The sequence below is a fragment of the Lissotriton helveticus genome, chromosome 8 (genome assembly GCF_964261635.1).
Source record: "Lissotriton helveticus chromosome 8, aLisHel1.1, whole genome shotgun sequence".
NCBI classification, from domain to species: domain Eukaryota; kingdom Metazoa; phylum Chordata; class Amphibia; order Caudata; family Salamandridae; genus Lissotriton; species Lissotriton helveticus.
In genome coordinates this window covers 1114064016-1114080467 of record NC_136069.1, presented here as the reverse complement: position 1 = coordinate 1114080467, position 16452 = coordinate 1114064016, and positions in this window count along the sequence as shown.

Below are 16452 nucleotides of genomic sequence, written 5' to 3'. Positions count from 1 at the left end.
TGTACCCAGTTGTTCAAGGACATCCAAATTAGCTATTCCCAATTTCTCAAGATTTTCTATTTTTTTACTTAAAATTCCCAGGGATTCCATCACTGGTAAAATGCAAACCTTTACTATTTTCTCGAGACGTTCAATAACTGCCTCGACATTAACAGTTTGCAATTCCAGGGACTTTATATCTTTTGCCTGTCTCCCTCCACCATTTTGCTGTTTGTCACCTTCTCTTACATTGGGGTCTAAAACTTGTATAACCCTCTTCTTCCTCCGTCTGTATATTTTAGTTTGGTTATTTATTATTAACCTTTTTCGACTTTGGGTTAATATCCTTTTGGAGGGTACGGACTCACCATCAGTTTCACTACTTAACAGGCTAGCATCACTGATTTGTACAGTTGGAGTGACAGAATTAGTAGCACAGCAATTCAAATCCCCATTAGTTACAGACACAATACTAGATATTAGGGGCTGTGGTAAAATACTCGCTGATAAGTCAGGTGTTACAGACAATCTACTCTCCCTAGTACAAGGAACAGTGGGTCCCGTAAACTGTGGTACATCAGAGTTAATTAAATCATACTTTGGCAAACCTACATATGATTCCAATAGAAGTGAATCGTGTGACATTATAGTTTCATTTGGAATATTAACATGTACATTTTCTGTGTATGGGGTTTGATTAATTAAGCACATACTCGCTGGTAATGATAATCTTCTTTCTGTGCTTTCGATAGCATTGACAACAACGCCAATCGTTTGTTGCAACATCCTGTCGATGGCAGTTAAAGTAGGTAGGGGGGTCGGCGCCAGAGTTTGTTTTCTTGTGGTTGATCGAGTAAGCATAGGTGTCTTTTTAGCCGCTACCTTATTTTTACTTTTGGCCTCCATCAAACCTATTACCCACTGCTTAGTATATTAGTAAATATAATAATAACGCAAATGAATACCTTAAGTGGGCATGAGAGAGTGGATGTCAAGGGGGTGGCCCAGTCCAGTCTCTTTCAGTCTCTGAGGGCCTCAGAGGGCCCGCCCTTTGCCCGGGCTTAGCCCGGCGCGTCCCGCGCGCGTCCTCGCGGGACGAGGGAGTGGGTGGGTCTTTATGCGCCACCTGGCGCTGTGCAGTGATGGTAGGGGAGGCGTCCTGGAGCAAGGGCTGATGGGGGCTGTAGTTAGGAGCCTGCCCGACCGGCGGAGCCAAGCCCGGCCAGCCGGAAGCAGGTGTTGGTCCCAGACAGCGGAGCTAAGCCCGGCCGCCCGACAGCCACGACACACAGGCTGCTGCACGCCTCTGCGGAGCCCCAGGGACAAAGGTACACTCGTCCGGCACGTTCTCCCTTTCAACAAACAAGCCGCCACCTGGTTCTCGGCAGTGGGTGGGTCTTTATGCGCCACCTGGCGCTGGCAGTGATGGTAGGGGAGGCGTCCTGGAGCAAGGGCTGATGGGGGCTGTAGTTAGGAGCCTGCCCGACCGGCGGAGCCAAGCCCGGCCAGCCGGAAGCAGGTGTTGGTCCCAGACAGCGGAGCTAAGCCCGGCCGCCCGACAGCCACGACACACAGGCTGCTGCACGCCTCTGCGGATCCCCAGGGACAAAGGTACACTCGTCCGACACGTTCTCCCTTTCAACAAACAAGCCGCCACCTGGTCCTCGGCAGTGGGTGGGTCTTTATGTGCCACCTGGCGCTGTGCAGTGATGGTAGGGGAGGCGTCCTGGAGCAAGGGCTGATGGGGGCTGTAGTTAGGAGCCTGCCCGACCGGCGGAGCCAAGCCCGGCCAGCCGGAAGCAGGTGTTGGTCCCAGACAGCGGAGCTAAGCCCGGCCGCCCGACAGCCACGACACACGACACACAGGCTGCTGCACGCCTCTGCGGAGCCCCAGGGACAAAGGTACACTTGTCCGGCACGTTCTCCCTTTCAACAAACAAGCCGCCACCTGGTCCTCGGCAGTGGGTGGGTCTTCATTGGTTGTCGATTCCAACACTTCAGATGTGTTTTGTGAAGTAATTTACCTCACGGTATTTAGAGAGGTCTACAGGCTAAATGGCTAAATGGAATTTCAATCAAATTTGTAAAAATGATAGGGATTGGTATGTAGTATGAGCTAATCTATATTTGGTGAAAGTGTCTCCAGTCGTTTTTCTGTAAATTACTTTCCCACCTTTTTTGATGGAGCGCTTCCCGGGGAGCGCCCCGGTACGCAAACTGGCGAGCGCCCCGGTACGCGAACCTGAAGCGTTACGGGAGTCCACCATTTTGTGTTTCGGTCGAATTAAGATACAAGATGGAGGGCAACTAATGTTCAGAATGGGTAGAAGGGGGCACGGTAGACTTATCTTGACCCCCTAGGTTTTCTGAGGGTGGCTGAGGAGGCCCAAACATTTTTTTTTAAAATTTCGCGAGGTTAGCTTCCGGTCCGCGTACCGGGTAGCGCCCCGGGGAGCGTACTTTGTTGGAAATTAGTGAAAAAAGTTAGAGTAAAATAATAATTGTGAGTGATCAGATGTAGGGTAGCTCTGAGAAGAGCTTTTGGGTTTATGATACATTTAGGTACTTATAAGTAGGTACCAATGCACAGTCTTAAATTCAGAATGAAAATTCTGTTGCCCTCATCTGAGAAGTGAACTCCATCTCCTCTGTAGATATCTTGCATGTAGTAACGCAAGTTATTGTTGTACACGGAGCCCATTCCATGGTCTCTCATGTAAGCTGAAACAGATTTGTTTACATGCTTCCTCGACTTCTCAATTTGTGGACAAAATTGGTTCGACCACCTCCATTTCTGTCTTTGGCATATATTTGAATATACCAAGGCAGTCTGAGGAAAAAGTGCCATTAATTGCTCAAAGGTGTCCTTTAAAAGCATTTCAGGACCTACCCCAGTCAAAGTGCCCAAGTCATTACCTCCACAGTGCACAATTAACAGGTCAGGTTTTGGCAAATGCATAAAGGTTTTTACCAATGGTATCAATTGGTGACATTTTAATCCTCTGTGGCCAAACCACTTAATTTCCACATCTTGTAAATTGAGGTTAGGTAAATTTCTGTTATCAGCATACCTCTGAGCCCAGTAGATGTAACTATGTCCAACAATCCAGACAGAAAACATGGTGAGAGAAGGTTCTGCTGCAGTCAGATGAAGTGTGGCAATGAAATGGTAGTTGAAAAAATAAGAGTTTAAAATGAAAAAAACTGTGGAGTTTCTGTGTTAATGAAGCAGTAACAGTGATTGGTGGATTTTGATTGCTGAAAACAGAAAGTTAGGGTGCATGGATGAGTTCTTTGAAAGATGTATTTTGAATGGTCAAGAAAAAATCATTAAATGAAAGATTGCACTGGATATGCAGGTGCACTGAGAGTTCAGAGTTCAATTGAAACATTGTTGTGTGAACTTGCAAACACCAGAGGTCTTCCAAGAGGTGGTTGCTATGCAAAAAAGGCAGAGAGGGCAGAGGGGGGAAGGGTTTTGATTTGAAAAAAGTGAGGGAAGAGTTTTGATTGGGTGACATGAGAGATATGTGTGAAGAATTACAGCATTTCTGTGCTTTTGATAGCTGCAGACTCTGGAGTGCATACCTTTTGCTCTGCTAAAGACAAAGTGGTGTGTGTCTGAGACTGTTTTGAAACTCATAAAGTATTTGCTAAGGTGAGAAAAGATTTATTTAATTTAGATAGAGAATAGTGTGCTTTAAGGAGAAAATTATGAAGAAAGTTGCGTTTTTAAAATGTTGCTTTGCCTCAAGTGTTTTACAAATAGATTTTGTTTCTTTGAGAAATTGTAATTGGAGAAAATGTGAAGTATTAGTACTGACAGGGTGTTTTTGTGCATAGGAGCTGTGCAGTGTTTTCAAATTATGACTTGAAAATCGTTTTTGAGGAAAAGGAATTCTTTTAACATTTATGACAAGGACATAATGGTGTATGCTTCTTTATAAGGCATTTGAGTGTCTCTGATGTTATTTTTCCCATTTTAATGTAAGACCTTTCCCCGTGGTGCAAATTCCTTGTAAATATGCTCCCACCTGTGCTTGGCAAATTTAGATTTTGAATGTTTGAGTTACATAGCCATGTTAAAAGTGACCCTAAAATGCTGCAAAGGCAATCAAAAAACGCTTCCATGTGTCTTAAGGACATTTTCAGTCATTTCCCCATGTGCAGTGTTTTCAAATTATGACTTGAAAATCGTTTTTGAGGTAAAGGAATGCTTTTAACATTTATGACAAGGACATAATGGTGTCTGCTTCTTTATAAGGCATTGGAGTGTCTCTGATGTTATTTTTCCCATTTTAATGTAAGACCTATCCCCGTGGTGCAAATTCCTTGTAAATATGCTCCCACCTGTGCTTGGCAAATTTAGATTTTGAATGTTTGAGTTACATAGCCATGTTAAAAGTGACCCTAAAATGCTGCAAAGGCAATCAAAAAACGCTTCCATGTGTCTTAAGGACATTTTAAGTCATTTCCCCATGTGCAGTGTTTTCAAATTATGACTTGAAAATCGTTTTTGAGGTAAAGGAATGCTTTTAACATTTACGACAAGGACATAATGGTGTCTGCTTCTTTATAAGGCATTTGAGTGTCTCTGATGTTATTTTTCCCATTTTAATGTAAGACCTTTCCCCGTGGTGCAAATTCCTTGTAAATATGCTCCCACCTGTGCTTGGCAAATTTACATTTTGATAGTTTGAGTTACATAGCCATGTTAAAAGTGACCCAAAAATGCTGCAAAGGCAATCAAAAAACGCTTTCATGTGTCTTAAGGACATTTTAAGTCATTTCCCCATGTGCAGTGTTTTCAAATTAAGACTTGAAAATCGTTTTTGAGGAAAAGGAATGCTTTTAACATTTATGACAAGGACATAATGGTGTATGCTTCTTTATAAGGCATTTGAGTGTCTCTGATGTTGTTTTTCCATTTTAATGTAAGACCTTTCCCCGTGGTGCAAATTCCTTGTAAATATGCTCCCACCTGTGCTTGGCAAATTTACATTTTGATAGTTTGAGTTACATAGCCATGTTAAAAGTGACCCAAAAATGCTGCAAAGGCAATCAAAAAACACTTTCATGTGTCTTAAGGACATTTTAAGTCATTTCCCCATGTGCAGTGTTTTCAAATTAAGACTTGAAAATCGTTTTTGAGGAAAAGGAATGCTTTTAACATTTATGACAAGGACATAATGGTGTATGCTTCTTTATAAGGCATTTGAGTGTCTCTGATGTCATTTTTCCATTTTAATGTAAGACCTTTCCCCGTGGTGCAAATTCCTTGTAAATATGCTCCCACCTGTGCTTGGCAAATTTAGATTTTGATTGTTTAAGTTACATAGCCATGTTAAAAGTGACCCAAAAATGCTGCAAAGGCTTTAAAAAAACGCTTTCATGTGTCTTAAGGACATTTTAATTCATTTCCCCATGAATGTAGGTAGGCCTCACCTTAAACAAACCTCTGGAAAGGCCACACCTTATCGTCATCCTGAATTAATCATTTAAAATGCTAGGGACAGATTTATGATAGGTGTATGCCTCTTTTGCGCCACTGTGCGTCACTTTTGTGACGCAGTGGCGGTGCAAAAGATTTGCTATGTGGCGACACAATTACAAATTGATGCATCTAGGCAGATGTGTCATGCTGTAAAAAAAACGTGCCACATGAAACCGATGCAGCAGTGATGCAAAAGATGCACCATGTTGCAAGACAGGCCTCACTTCATCTCCAACAAGATAAGAAGCTTAGGGATAGATTTATGATGACTGGTGCATCCCCAGGGATGTGCCAGTCATCCTGCGCCGCTGTTCCGCCACCCATGGTGCGCTGCATTTACAATGCGGCGCACCATGGGGCAAAAACAGCACAGATGCGTGACGCATCTGTGCCGTAAAGGTGGCGCATTGCTGGAGCTGCATCGCAAGTGCCATGCAGCTCCAGCAAGGCTCAGGGGTGCCCCATCTCCATTTAATCTGCAACCCTGAGTAGGCCTCACCTTAAACAAACCTCTGGATAGGCCACACCTTATCGTCATCCTGAATCAATCATTTAACATGTTAGGGACAGATTTATGATAGCCGTGTGCCTCTTTTGTGCCGCTGTGCGTCACTTTTGTGACGCAGCGGCGGTGCAAAAGATTTGCTATGTGGCGACATATTTAAAAATTGATGCATCTAGGCAGATGGGTCATGCTGTAAAGTCCTGTGCCACATGAAACCTGCGTCAGTTTTCATATAGGTGTTTTGTTGCAAGGTATGCATTAATTTGCAAGAAAGCCCTGTAAAACTAACACAGTGAAATTTAGAAGATTTCACTGACTCAGCTTTATAGCATTGCTGAATCAAATCATTACGCCTGTTTGAAACAGGCATAAGGAGTGATGCACCATGCAATGTGTGGCTTGCTCCTGTGCATTGCAGTAGACATGTTGCGCTTACGACGTGATTCCTGCAATGTGCTGCTTTTGCGGCACAGATGCGTGACGCATCTGTGCTGTTTTCACTCAATGGTGCTCCACATTGTAAATGCGGCACACCATGGGTGGCAGAGCAGCGGTGCACATTAACTGGCGCATCCCTGGGAATGCGTCAGTTAACATAAATCTGCCACTTTACATTTAAGTATGAGCAGGGGACACAGAGTTGGTGAGGCTTATCCAAGGTTAAGAAGAGATGAGTCCTGTTCACTGAAAACTTGGACATAGGCCTTACCTCCTCAGCATCGCTGGTCATGGCTAAATAATAGCTGCAAAATGTTACTCTTGTTAAACAATTTTACTATTATAGTCTCTGAGATTTGTGCCTTACTCTGCAACATCTCATTGTTGTTCTCTTTCTTTAAAGATAACGACAACATCAACATGAGCGACAATCAGCAATCAGTTGATCTCGACCTCATAATTGAACTCGTAATTGAAACATCAGTGGAAGTAGATCCCTTGGATGATTTAAATCCTGAGGATGAAGAAGAACATGATGAGGATGCAGATTTGTCAGAATTGTATGACATAGGGTGGGAAGCTGATGTGCTTGAGCCTATGGAACTATAAACATTTATTTTTAAAAATTTATAATAAATGAAAAGTAAAAATGTAAACCGTTTCATTTAAAAATAAAGACACCTTCAAAAACAGGTTATGTGTAGTGTCTTCAATAAAATATTAAAATATGCTCATAAAATTAGATCAGATTCACATATAAAACAGCACAGGTAAAATGAATATGAATTCCATTTCTTTTCTGCTATTTCTGTATTCTAAATTTGCCAAGCACTAAAAATGTCAAGTAGTGTGTTAAGTTTTTGATGACTGTTATTGATTTACTGTTTGGTAATAGTGGCTAATAACATTTTTTATTATATTTTACCACAGATTCAACTGCAGATCATTTCAAGATTTCAGCATGCCAACTAAAGAAAGACTTAGAAAGGCTGCAAAACGTCAAAGACAGCAGGTACATGATATAATGCAGCAGTCCTCTAATAAAAAAACTTGTCAAGTCACCAAGAAAGCACCGGGTAAGAGCACAAAAACATTTATAAGAAATATTTGTAGTAAAAAAAATATTACTACAGAAAATGTTTCAGTCCAGAAAAAGAGAAGCATTTTAAACGGAAAGGAAAGGCCAATCAAAAATGTTACTGCTAGAGCAAGAGATAACTCTGTGCATGATAGTAGAAGGAAACAACAGTTTAGGGACATTCGTAAACGAATGTTCCGCAACAGGATAATTGGCAATTTGTTAAAAAATATTAAGAAAGGTCAACAGAAAGTGTTTTTTTATAAGAGAAAAAAAAAAGTTGAGAAAGTTATTGATCAGGCATTTGAAATTAAACGTAAGTTATTTATTTTGATAATCAATAGAATTAGGAAGCTAAACAAGGCAATTTATGATTTCAAAAGAAATAGTAGATGGAAGAGAATAGTTAATCGTAGTCATTTTTGTGAAGTTTTTTCCGGAGAATGGATGCATAGTTCAAGTTGTGAGGCATTTTTTAATGAGGAGAGTTATTTCCAGGATAATGATTTGGTGCATGCAGTTGACACCAGTGGTCGAGCTTATGAAGTGAAAGATGGTTGTCCAGTTGAAAAAGAAAAACTTGTGACAACAGAGACAGAAGAGGTGTTAGGTAATGAGGTTTTAGGAAGATGCCCTAAGGGTCCTGTGTACACCTGGAAGTGTAGTAGTATTTGCAGTGTGCGACAGGATTCCATCAATTTGCTTTGTGATTTTGTACGGACATTTAATAAGAAAAGTTTGAAGCAGAAAATGAAGTTGTTGCAAGAATTAGATCCTTGCAGAGTGAGAGAAGTGACAGGTTTGCATGGTCATTCACTGGCTTGTCTTTCCAGAAGAGTATGCCAGAGTGTTTTTCATCATTTCAGGATGCTAGCAGTGCATCATAATAAAGTGAGGAAATTAGTTAGAATGTTGTATTATGCTAAGAGTCCAGCAATTATGCTTAAACAATTATGCGCTGCTCTTTTGCATGGTTCTGAAATAGATGTGAAGAATATTTGTGCAGAAATTGAGTTTTGTTACTTTGGAAGTAAAGAGGAGAATGTTGAAATTGACCAAGAAGAAGAGGGTAATGTGGAAGATAGTGTACAGGTTTCCAGTACAGATAATTTTCAGAGGGAAATTGCGACGTTTCAGGTGAAATCAAGTGAGAGGCCTAATTTCACTTGTGTGTGTTGTCGACGCACTTATTATAAGAATCAGACTAAGTTAGTGGATTTATATGCAAAAAGTGAAAGGGAAAATAATAGTGAATGGAAGGATTTCACAACATATTTGATGGTAGAAAATTGTTTTGATTTGGGATCGGATCAACATGTGTGTACTTATTGTTGTAGCAAATTAAATCAAAACCAGATGCCTGCTAGAGCAGTTCATAATAATCTGGAATTGGTTGAGATTCCTTCTGAATTGAAGGATTTAAATACTTATGAATCTATTTTGATTCAATGTATCCATCCCTTTCAGGCTATTGTAAGAATGGAGCCAAAGACAGGGAAATTGCCTCCATCAGATTTACAGAGAGGATTAAAGGGAAGAGTTGTTTATTTGCCTCTAGATTTGAAGAAAAACATTAACACAAATGGAGTAGAAAAAGTGGAAGAGGACCCTCTGGTTATCTTAGTTAATGGGGTTCCGACAAAGAATAAGAAAATATGGCAAGATTTAGTGAATGTTAGGAAAGTCAAAAAGGCAACATTGTACTTGAAAAAAAATAATAAGTACTATAAGAATATATTTGTTGCAGAAGAGGAAGTAAGTGAGGAAGAGGATAGCGATTTGTGTGCTGGTCAAATTGAGAAAGTAGAACCCTCTACTAGTGAAGAAATATATGAACATTATAGTGTTCATCCTTTGCATTCCAAGGAAGTCATGGGGAATGCTATTGAGTTGTTTCAAATTAAACAAGCCAAAGGGAGTCCCATTAGTGTTTGGGAGGAAAGTTTGGAAGCTCGGTGTTTCCCACAGCTTTTTCCAACAGGTCAGGGAGGAAGATATGATGAGTGACCTCATCAAATTCCTGCTTCTGAATACCGGACTTTGTGATTGTATGCAGGAGATGCTAGGTTTCGACAATGTATTCCCTATTTGTTTCATCTCCTGTTTGAAAGCGATCTGTCTGGACTGTCATATGCAGTGAACCACATCTTGAAAAGTGGTATACACATGCAAAACATCTCGGCAAGTGACTTTATGGATAAAGTCAATGTCCAAGACAGTATTTTGGATTCTCACCTGATTAATCTCATGGCGTGTCAGCGTGGTACTAATGAGTACTGGTACCGTCGTCATGGTGATTTAAAATGTATGCTGAGGAACTTAGGAACTCCCACATGGTTCCTCACTCTGAGCTGTGCCGAGTATGGCTGGGAAGACTTACTTGAATTTCTACGAGAGGCAAATGGAAACATCGAAAACATCAAATTCAAGACACCCGGAGAACTGTGCTCTTTGGATCCAGTCAATGTATGCCGGTACTTCAATCATAGATTTGAAGCTATGATGTCTTTCATCATGAATAAGAAGAATCCACCTCTTGGAGTGGTGTTGGATTTCTTCTGGAGAAAGGAGTACCAAGCAAAGGTGCTCCTCACATACATATGCTGTTGTGGATCAAGGATGCACCTAAATTTGGAACAGATCCAGAAGACTCAGTGATGAGTTTCATACAACAGTATTCTACGTGTGCTGTTCCAAACGCAAAGGAGAAGAAAAGCCTAAGAGAAAAAGTTCTACGTTTCCAAAGCCATCGTTGTGGAAAGTACTGTCGTCGTAAATTCCGAAACAAGGACAAGTTCTACACCAAATGTCGTTTCGGCTTTCCACGACCGGTGATTTCTAAAGGAAGAGTAAACAGTTTGATGTCTTCGCTGCGACATAATGTGATGAAGAAATCACCTAAAAACACATACAATTTGAAGAGGAACGAAGAGTCCAAGTACATCAACGACTACAACCCGGTGATTTTGTCCATGTGGAATGCTAACATGGATATACAGTTTGTGGCTGATAACTGTATGGCTGTGGCTCGGTATGTGACATCTTACATCACCAAAAAAGAGAAGACAGAATTGAAGGATATGTGGGAGGACATTTCCCATGAAAAGAGCCTCAGTAAGAAGTTGTACAGTTTCAGTCTGAAGATGTTGTCGCATCGAGAAATCGGAGCTTACGAATGTTCTGACCGGTTGTCTTCAGCAAGTCTCTATGCCAAATCTAGGAGTATCGTTTGGGCGAGTCTTGGTCTTGCTGCAACGCGTAATCGAGTTCTGAAACCTGTGCGGGAAATTGAGTATTTGGCGGAAAAGGAGCCAAACAGTACCGACATTTTGAAGAGCAACATGTTGGATACATATTATCAAAATCGAAGCAGTCACCTCGAGAATGTTTGTCTGTATGAGGTTCTTCAAAATTACATATTCAAGAGGAACATCAAAGAAGATACTGAGAAAGGAGTGTATGCTGTAATTGGAAGTGAGGGATGTCTGGTCAAGCAAAGAAAATGCCACTTGGTAAACCATCGAAAATTGAGTGGCGAATCTCCTGAAAAAAAGGAGTTTTTCTATTTAGCACTTTTGCAACTTTTCAAGCCTTGGCGTGCAGAAGAGGAACTGCTTGGAGATTTCCTCTGTTACGAAGACTCTTTCACTGCCGCCAAGGAGACCATAGAATGTCCTGCTTTTCCCAAATATGTAGAAATGTTGAATGTGGAAATCGAGCAGGAAGCAACGATTGCAGCTGAGATTGCCAGAGACAGTTCTCAGGACAGTCAGAGTTCTGCTTCATTGAGTCAGGATCCACTAGGAGGACCTGTTATCGAAAATGAAGCTGCCACTGCTATGAATGAAGTGGAAAGAGCCATGGCACATGCTCAGGAGGATGCGGTTAACTTAGAAGAGTTGGAAAGACAACTCAACGTTGAGCAGAGGAAAATATATGACGAAGTTACCATGCAAATTGATCATGGATTAAGTCATGAGAAGAAAGAGTGCTCATGTACGTCGTTGAAGCCTGTCCGACTCTACGTGAGTGGAGAAGCGGGAACTGGAAAAAGTTTCCTTATTAAAGCAATTTCATGTTATTTGCAGGAAAGGACTGAGTCATCGATGTCTTGTGTTGTCACCGCTCCAACTGGACTGGCAGCACATAACATTAAAGGGATTACTTTACATCGTTTACTGATGCTGCCAGTGGAGCATGACAACAAATTACAATATCACAAGCTATCTGGAGATGCTTGTTGTGAAGTTTCAAGAATCTTGAGGAAAATGAAACTTCTTATCATTGACGAAGTAAGCATGGTTTCCAATGTCATGCTTGCCTTTGTGCATTTGAGAATGCAAGAAGTTCTCAAAACAGAGTATGATGTGTTATTTGGTGGCAAACACATCATTGTTTTCGGAGATCTTCTGCAGCTGACACCAGTGAAAGGGCAACCTGTGTTCAAAATGCTCACGCATGAAGATACCAGGAAGTGCCTAGGGAGCATTGGCAACGTCAATATATGGTTAAACTTCAATTATGCTGAACTGCATGAAAATATGCGTCAGGCGAAGGATGAAGTTTACAAGAATATTCTACAAGATGTTAGAATAGGAAAAGTGACCGAGCATGGGAAAGAAGCTTTACATGCACGATTACTGTCAAATTTATATCCAGAACAAGATGTTGTGCCTGAGAATATTTTTCAGAAAATTACTGAGAAGAAATCTGGAATATGTTTGATGCCAACTCTTGCAGAATGTGCCATCTTCAACAACAAAATGTTGAATTTAGAAAAGCAAGAGATTGTGAAACTGGAAGCTATTGACAGAGTAGAGCATATGGGATCAACAATTATTTTGTCTGAGAATTTGAAATCAAAATTGGATTCATTAGAGAAGACTATATCTAAAACTGCAGGTTTTGAAAAGAGTCTGAATGTGTGCTTGAACTGCCGTATAATTTTAAGAAGGAATTTACATGTTGAAAGAGGTCTGGTAAATGGATCAATGGGTAATGTTGTTGATTTTGTGAAATACAGAAATAGAGATGGAATTGAATTTTTAAAAATTAAATTTGATGGCATTGAGGAAGTACAGCTAATTGGTCGTTGTTCTGCTAGATTTTTGCTTGTAAAAGACTTATATGTTCGCCGTAAGCAGTTTCCTGTTTGCTTGGCATATGCGGTGACAATCCATAAATCGCAAAGTTTAAGTGTAGACAGTGCATTGGTGAATATTGGCAGTTCTGTGTTCAAGGAGGGTATGGCATATGTGGCATTGTCAAGAGTTAGAACTTTATCAGGATTGTACTTGATTGAGTGTGATGTCACAAACATTTGTGCGGATCTAGATTGTGTTAAGGAATACAATAGGTTGAGAAGAGAGTATGCACCACATTTGCCTCAATATCCTTTGTTTGAGAAACGTGTGGTAGGCCGGAAACGAAGAAATGTGACCAATACTGGGGAGGTTGTAGCAAAAAGACGAAAAGTCGATGAACCTGAAATTATAAGCAGAAACAAAAAGGATTCTGTTGAAGATGTTGTTGGTTTTCAATTTGAAAACACTTCTGGTGTCAACTGCTATGCTAATGTAGTGGTTAATGTTTTGTTTTCTCTAGAAAATGTAAAAGAAGAGATTGTGGTCAATTCTGATCAAAGATTATGCAGTTTGTTAAATTCTGTGTTAGAGAAATTTGGCACTGATAGAACAAAAATAGAAAGTGTGTCTGAAATTCGAAATCTGTTAGACAGATGTTCAGGCCAAACACAATTCTCTCAAAATATTCTGCAAGATTGTCCGGAGTTTTTAATGTATATGCTTGATGTATTGCATGCTGAAGGTGTAGATGTAGATCACCTGTTTGGGCTTTCTTATCAATGGCAGCATGACTGCGAGAACTGTAGGGTATCAAGTACTACTAGTGTAGACTCAGAAAGATTTATATATTTAACTTTGCCAGACAGTAAATCAGTCTCCATTAATAAGCTAGTAAAAGCAGCTGATCACAACATGGAATGTAGCCAATGTAAATCTGAAATGATGTCAACATTATTTATACGAACATATGGCCAGTATGTCATTTTAATGTTCCAACGATGTAGGCCTGATGGAACAAAATTGACAACTTTAATTAAAAATTTTGTGGCTTCACAGTTGTCAATATCAGGAAGGACTTTTGTAGCTGTAGCAATTATATATCATGACGGTCCTTCAATAACATCAGGACATTACACAGCTTATTTAAAGTCTAGAAATGGCTGGTCATTCTGCAACGATTCTGTTTTAATTATTAAAAAAAAATTGCCGTATGACCTTAAAAATTCTTACCTGGTGTTTTTAAAACCAAAATTTTAGGGAAAGAATCTCGGGATGTGCTCTGAGGAATTTCAAGAAGTTTTAATGGCTCCTACACGATTTGGCCTTGAGGATAAGTGTAGTACAGAGACATAACTTCTTTTTTTTTTTTTTTTTATTTTTTTTTTTTTTATTTTATTTTATTTTATTTTTTTTTTTATCCTCATATTGCGAAAATTTTATGTATTTTGTAAAGTTTGATTTCTACCTCTGAAGCTTTCCTTTTTGTACCGTCACTGCCCAATGGTCTCTCTTTACTTGGGAGTTTTAGAGACATAACTTCTTACCATAACACTGGACGTCATGGAAAAATAAGTGCACTTTGAATGAGTTCAGAAAAACTATTTCTTTTTATAAGCTAATTCAAGCAGCCAATCAAAACATGGAGTAGAGGGAATGTAAGTCTGCAATGCTGTCTACTGTTTTATATTGCTTTGTGATTAAAAGTGATGTAGAGAATTAAATAATTGTAGTAGTCATAGAGGTAGTGTAAGTCTGCTTCATAGTAAGCAGTATCAGTGTCATAGGAAATGTAGAACATGAGTGAGCAAGAAGGGTAAGATATTAGTAGTCCAGGATTGTGAAAACGATCTTCAACATTTTAATTCTGAAAGTTGCGGAAATACAACATGACGGGATTGGCTTACAAGAATTCCAAGAGTTATAAATGGCTCTGACATGTGGAAACGTGTGGTAGAGAGCGAGAAGTCATTTATTGTTTGTAACATATTTTTCAAAACGATGGAGGTTTTCTTTCAGAAAGTGGCGGGCTGAAAGTAATAACAGCACAACAGAGTGTAAGCTGTTCATAGGACATCCTTCGACGTCATGGAAAGTAAGTTAACTTTAAGGAGTTCTGAATTCTGATTTGTTATGTTGTATGGGTTTTTTAAACACAATCATTTTGATTGTGGTTTTTTTTCCCCGCTGTTATATGATGAATACCTTCAAGTCACTGTTTTTAGTGAAATTTGATACATTCTGAGAACAGCAAAAATAAACCATTTAACATGTATAATTAATTCTGTACTGTTTGCATTTATGATGTACATGTAGAACTGTGTAGGAGGCATGGAGAAGGTGAGGCTTCTGTAAGTGTCAAAGTTGTTGCATACAGTGCTCATATTCTACGTAGTCTTTCATATGATAGACTACATTTCCACAATGAGATACCTAAGCAAAGGAAACACAGGTGATATGATTGTGGAATGAGCAAAAAAAATTGCACGTTTTTCAATTATATTACCTGTGTTTCCTAACATTACACATCACATTGTGTAGATGAGGTTTAGGCCTGTTCCTGGAGACAGAGGAGGTCTGACATTTGTTCAAGAGTGCAGTGGACATGACTCACTTCGTTGGTAGGCCTGCACATGTATTATCTCCTCTGTTTTCTTCAACAAACCTAAATTTCATCTGCAACTCTGAGTAGGACTTACCTGAAACAAATCTGTGGATAGGTTACACCTTATCGGCATCTTGAAACAATCATTTAAAATGTTAGGGTCAGATTTATGATGGCCGTGCGCCTCTTTTGCTCCGCTGTGGGTCACTTTTGTGTAAAAGATGCACCATGTTGCAAGATAGGTTTCAGTTCATCTCCAGCAAGATACCATCAGTTTAAAATGTATATAATTAGCACTGTGTAGGGGGCATGCAGAAGCTGAAGCTTTTGTAAGTGTCAAATTTGTTGCATGCAGTGCTGCACTTCTGGGTACTGTTTCATATGCTGGACTACATCTGCACTATGAGATACCTAAGCAAAGGCAACACAGGTGATGTGATTGTGAAATGAGGAAAAGAAACTCCACATTTTTCAATTACATCACCTGTGTTTCCTATGTTTACGAATGACATTGTGCAGATGAAGTTTAGGTCTGTCCACGGACACAGAAGAGGTCTGGCCTTTGTTCAAGAGTGAAGTGGACATGACTTACTTCATTGGTAGGCCTTCACATGTATTATCTCCTCTGTATTCTTCAACAAGCATAAATTTGATATGCAATCCTGAGTAGGCCTCACCTTAAACAAACCTCTGGAGAGGCCACACCTTATCGTCATCCTGAATCAATCATTTCAAATGTTAGGGACAGATTTATGATAGGTGTATGCCTCTTTTGCGCCACTGTGCGTCACTTTTGTGATGCAGCGGCGTTGCAAAAGATTTGCTATGAGGCGACAAAATTACAAATTGATGCATCTAGGCAGATGTGTCATGCTGTAAAAAACCCGTGCCACATGAAACCGATGCAGCAGTGATGCAAAAGATGCACCATGTTGCAAGACAGGCCTGACTTCATCTCCAACAAGATAAGAAGCTAAGTCTTCTGTAAATGTCAAAATTGTTGTATATACTGCTCAACTTCTATGTACTCTTTGATATGCTAGACTCCATCTGCACTATGAGATACCTAACCAAAGGCAACACAGGTGATGTGATTGTGAAATGAGGAAAAGAAACTCCACATTTTTCAATTACATCACCAGTGTTTCCTAAGTTTACGAATGACATTGTGCAGATGAACTTTAGGTCTGTCCACGGACACAGAAGAGGTCTGGCCTTTGTTCAAGAGTGAAGTGGACATGACTTACTTCATTGGTAGGCCTTCACATGTAT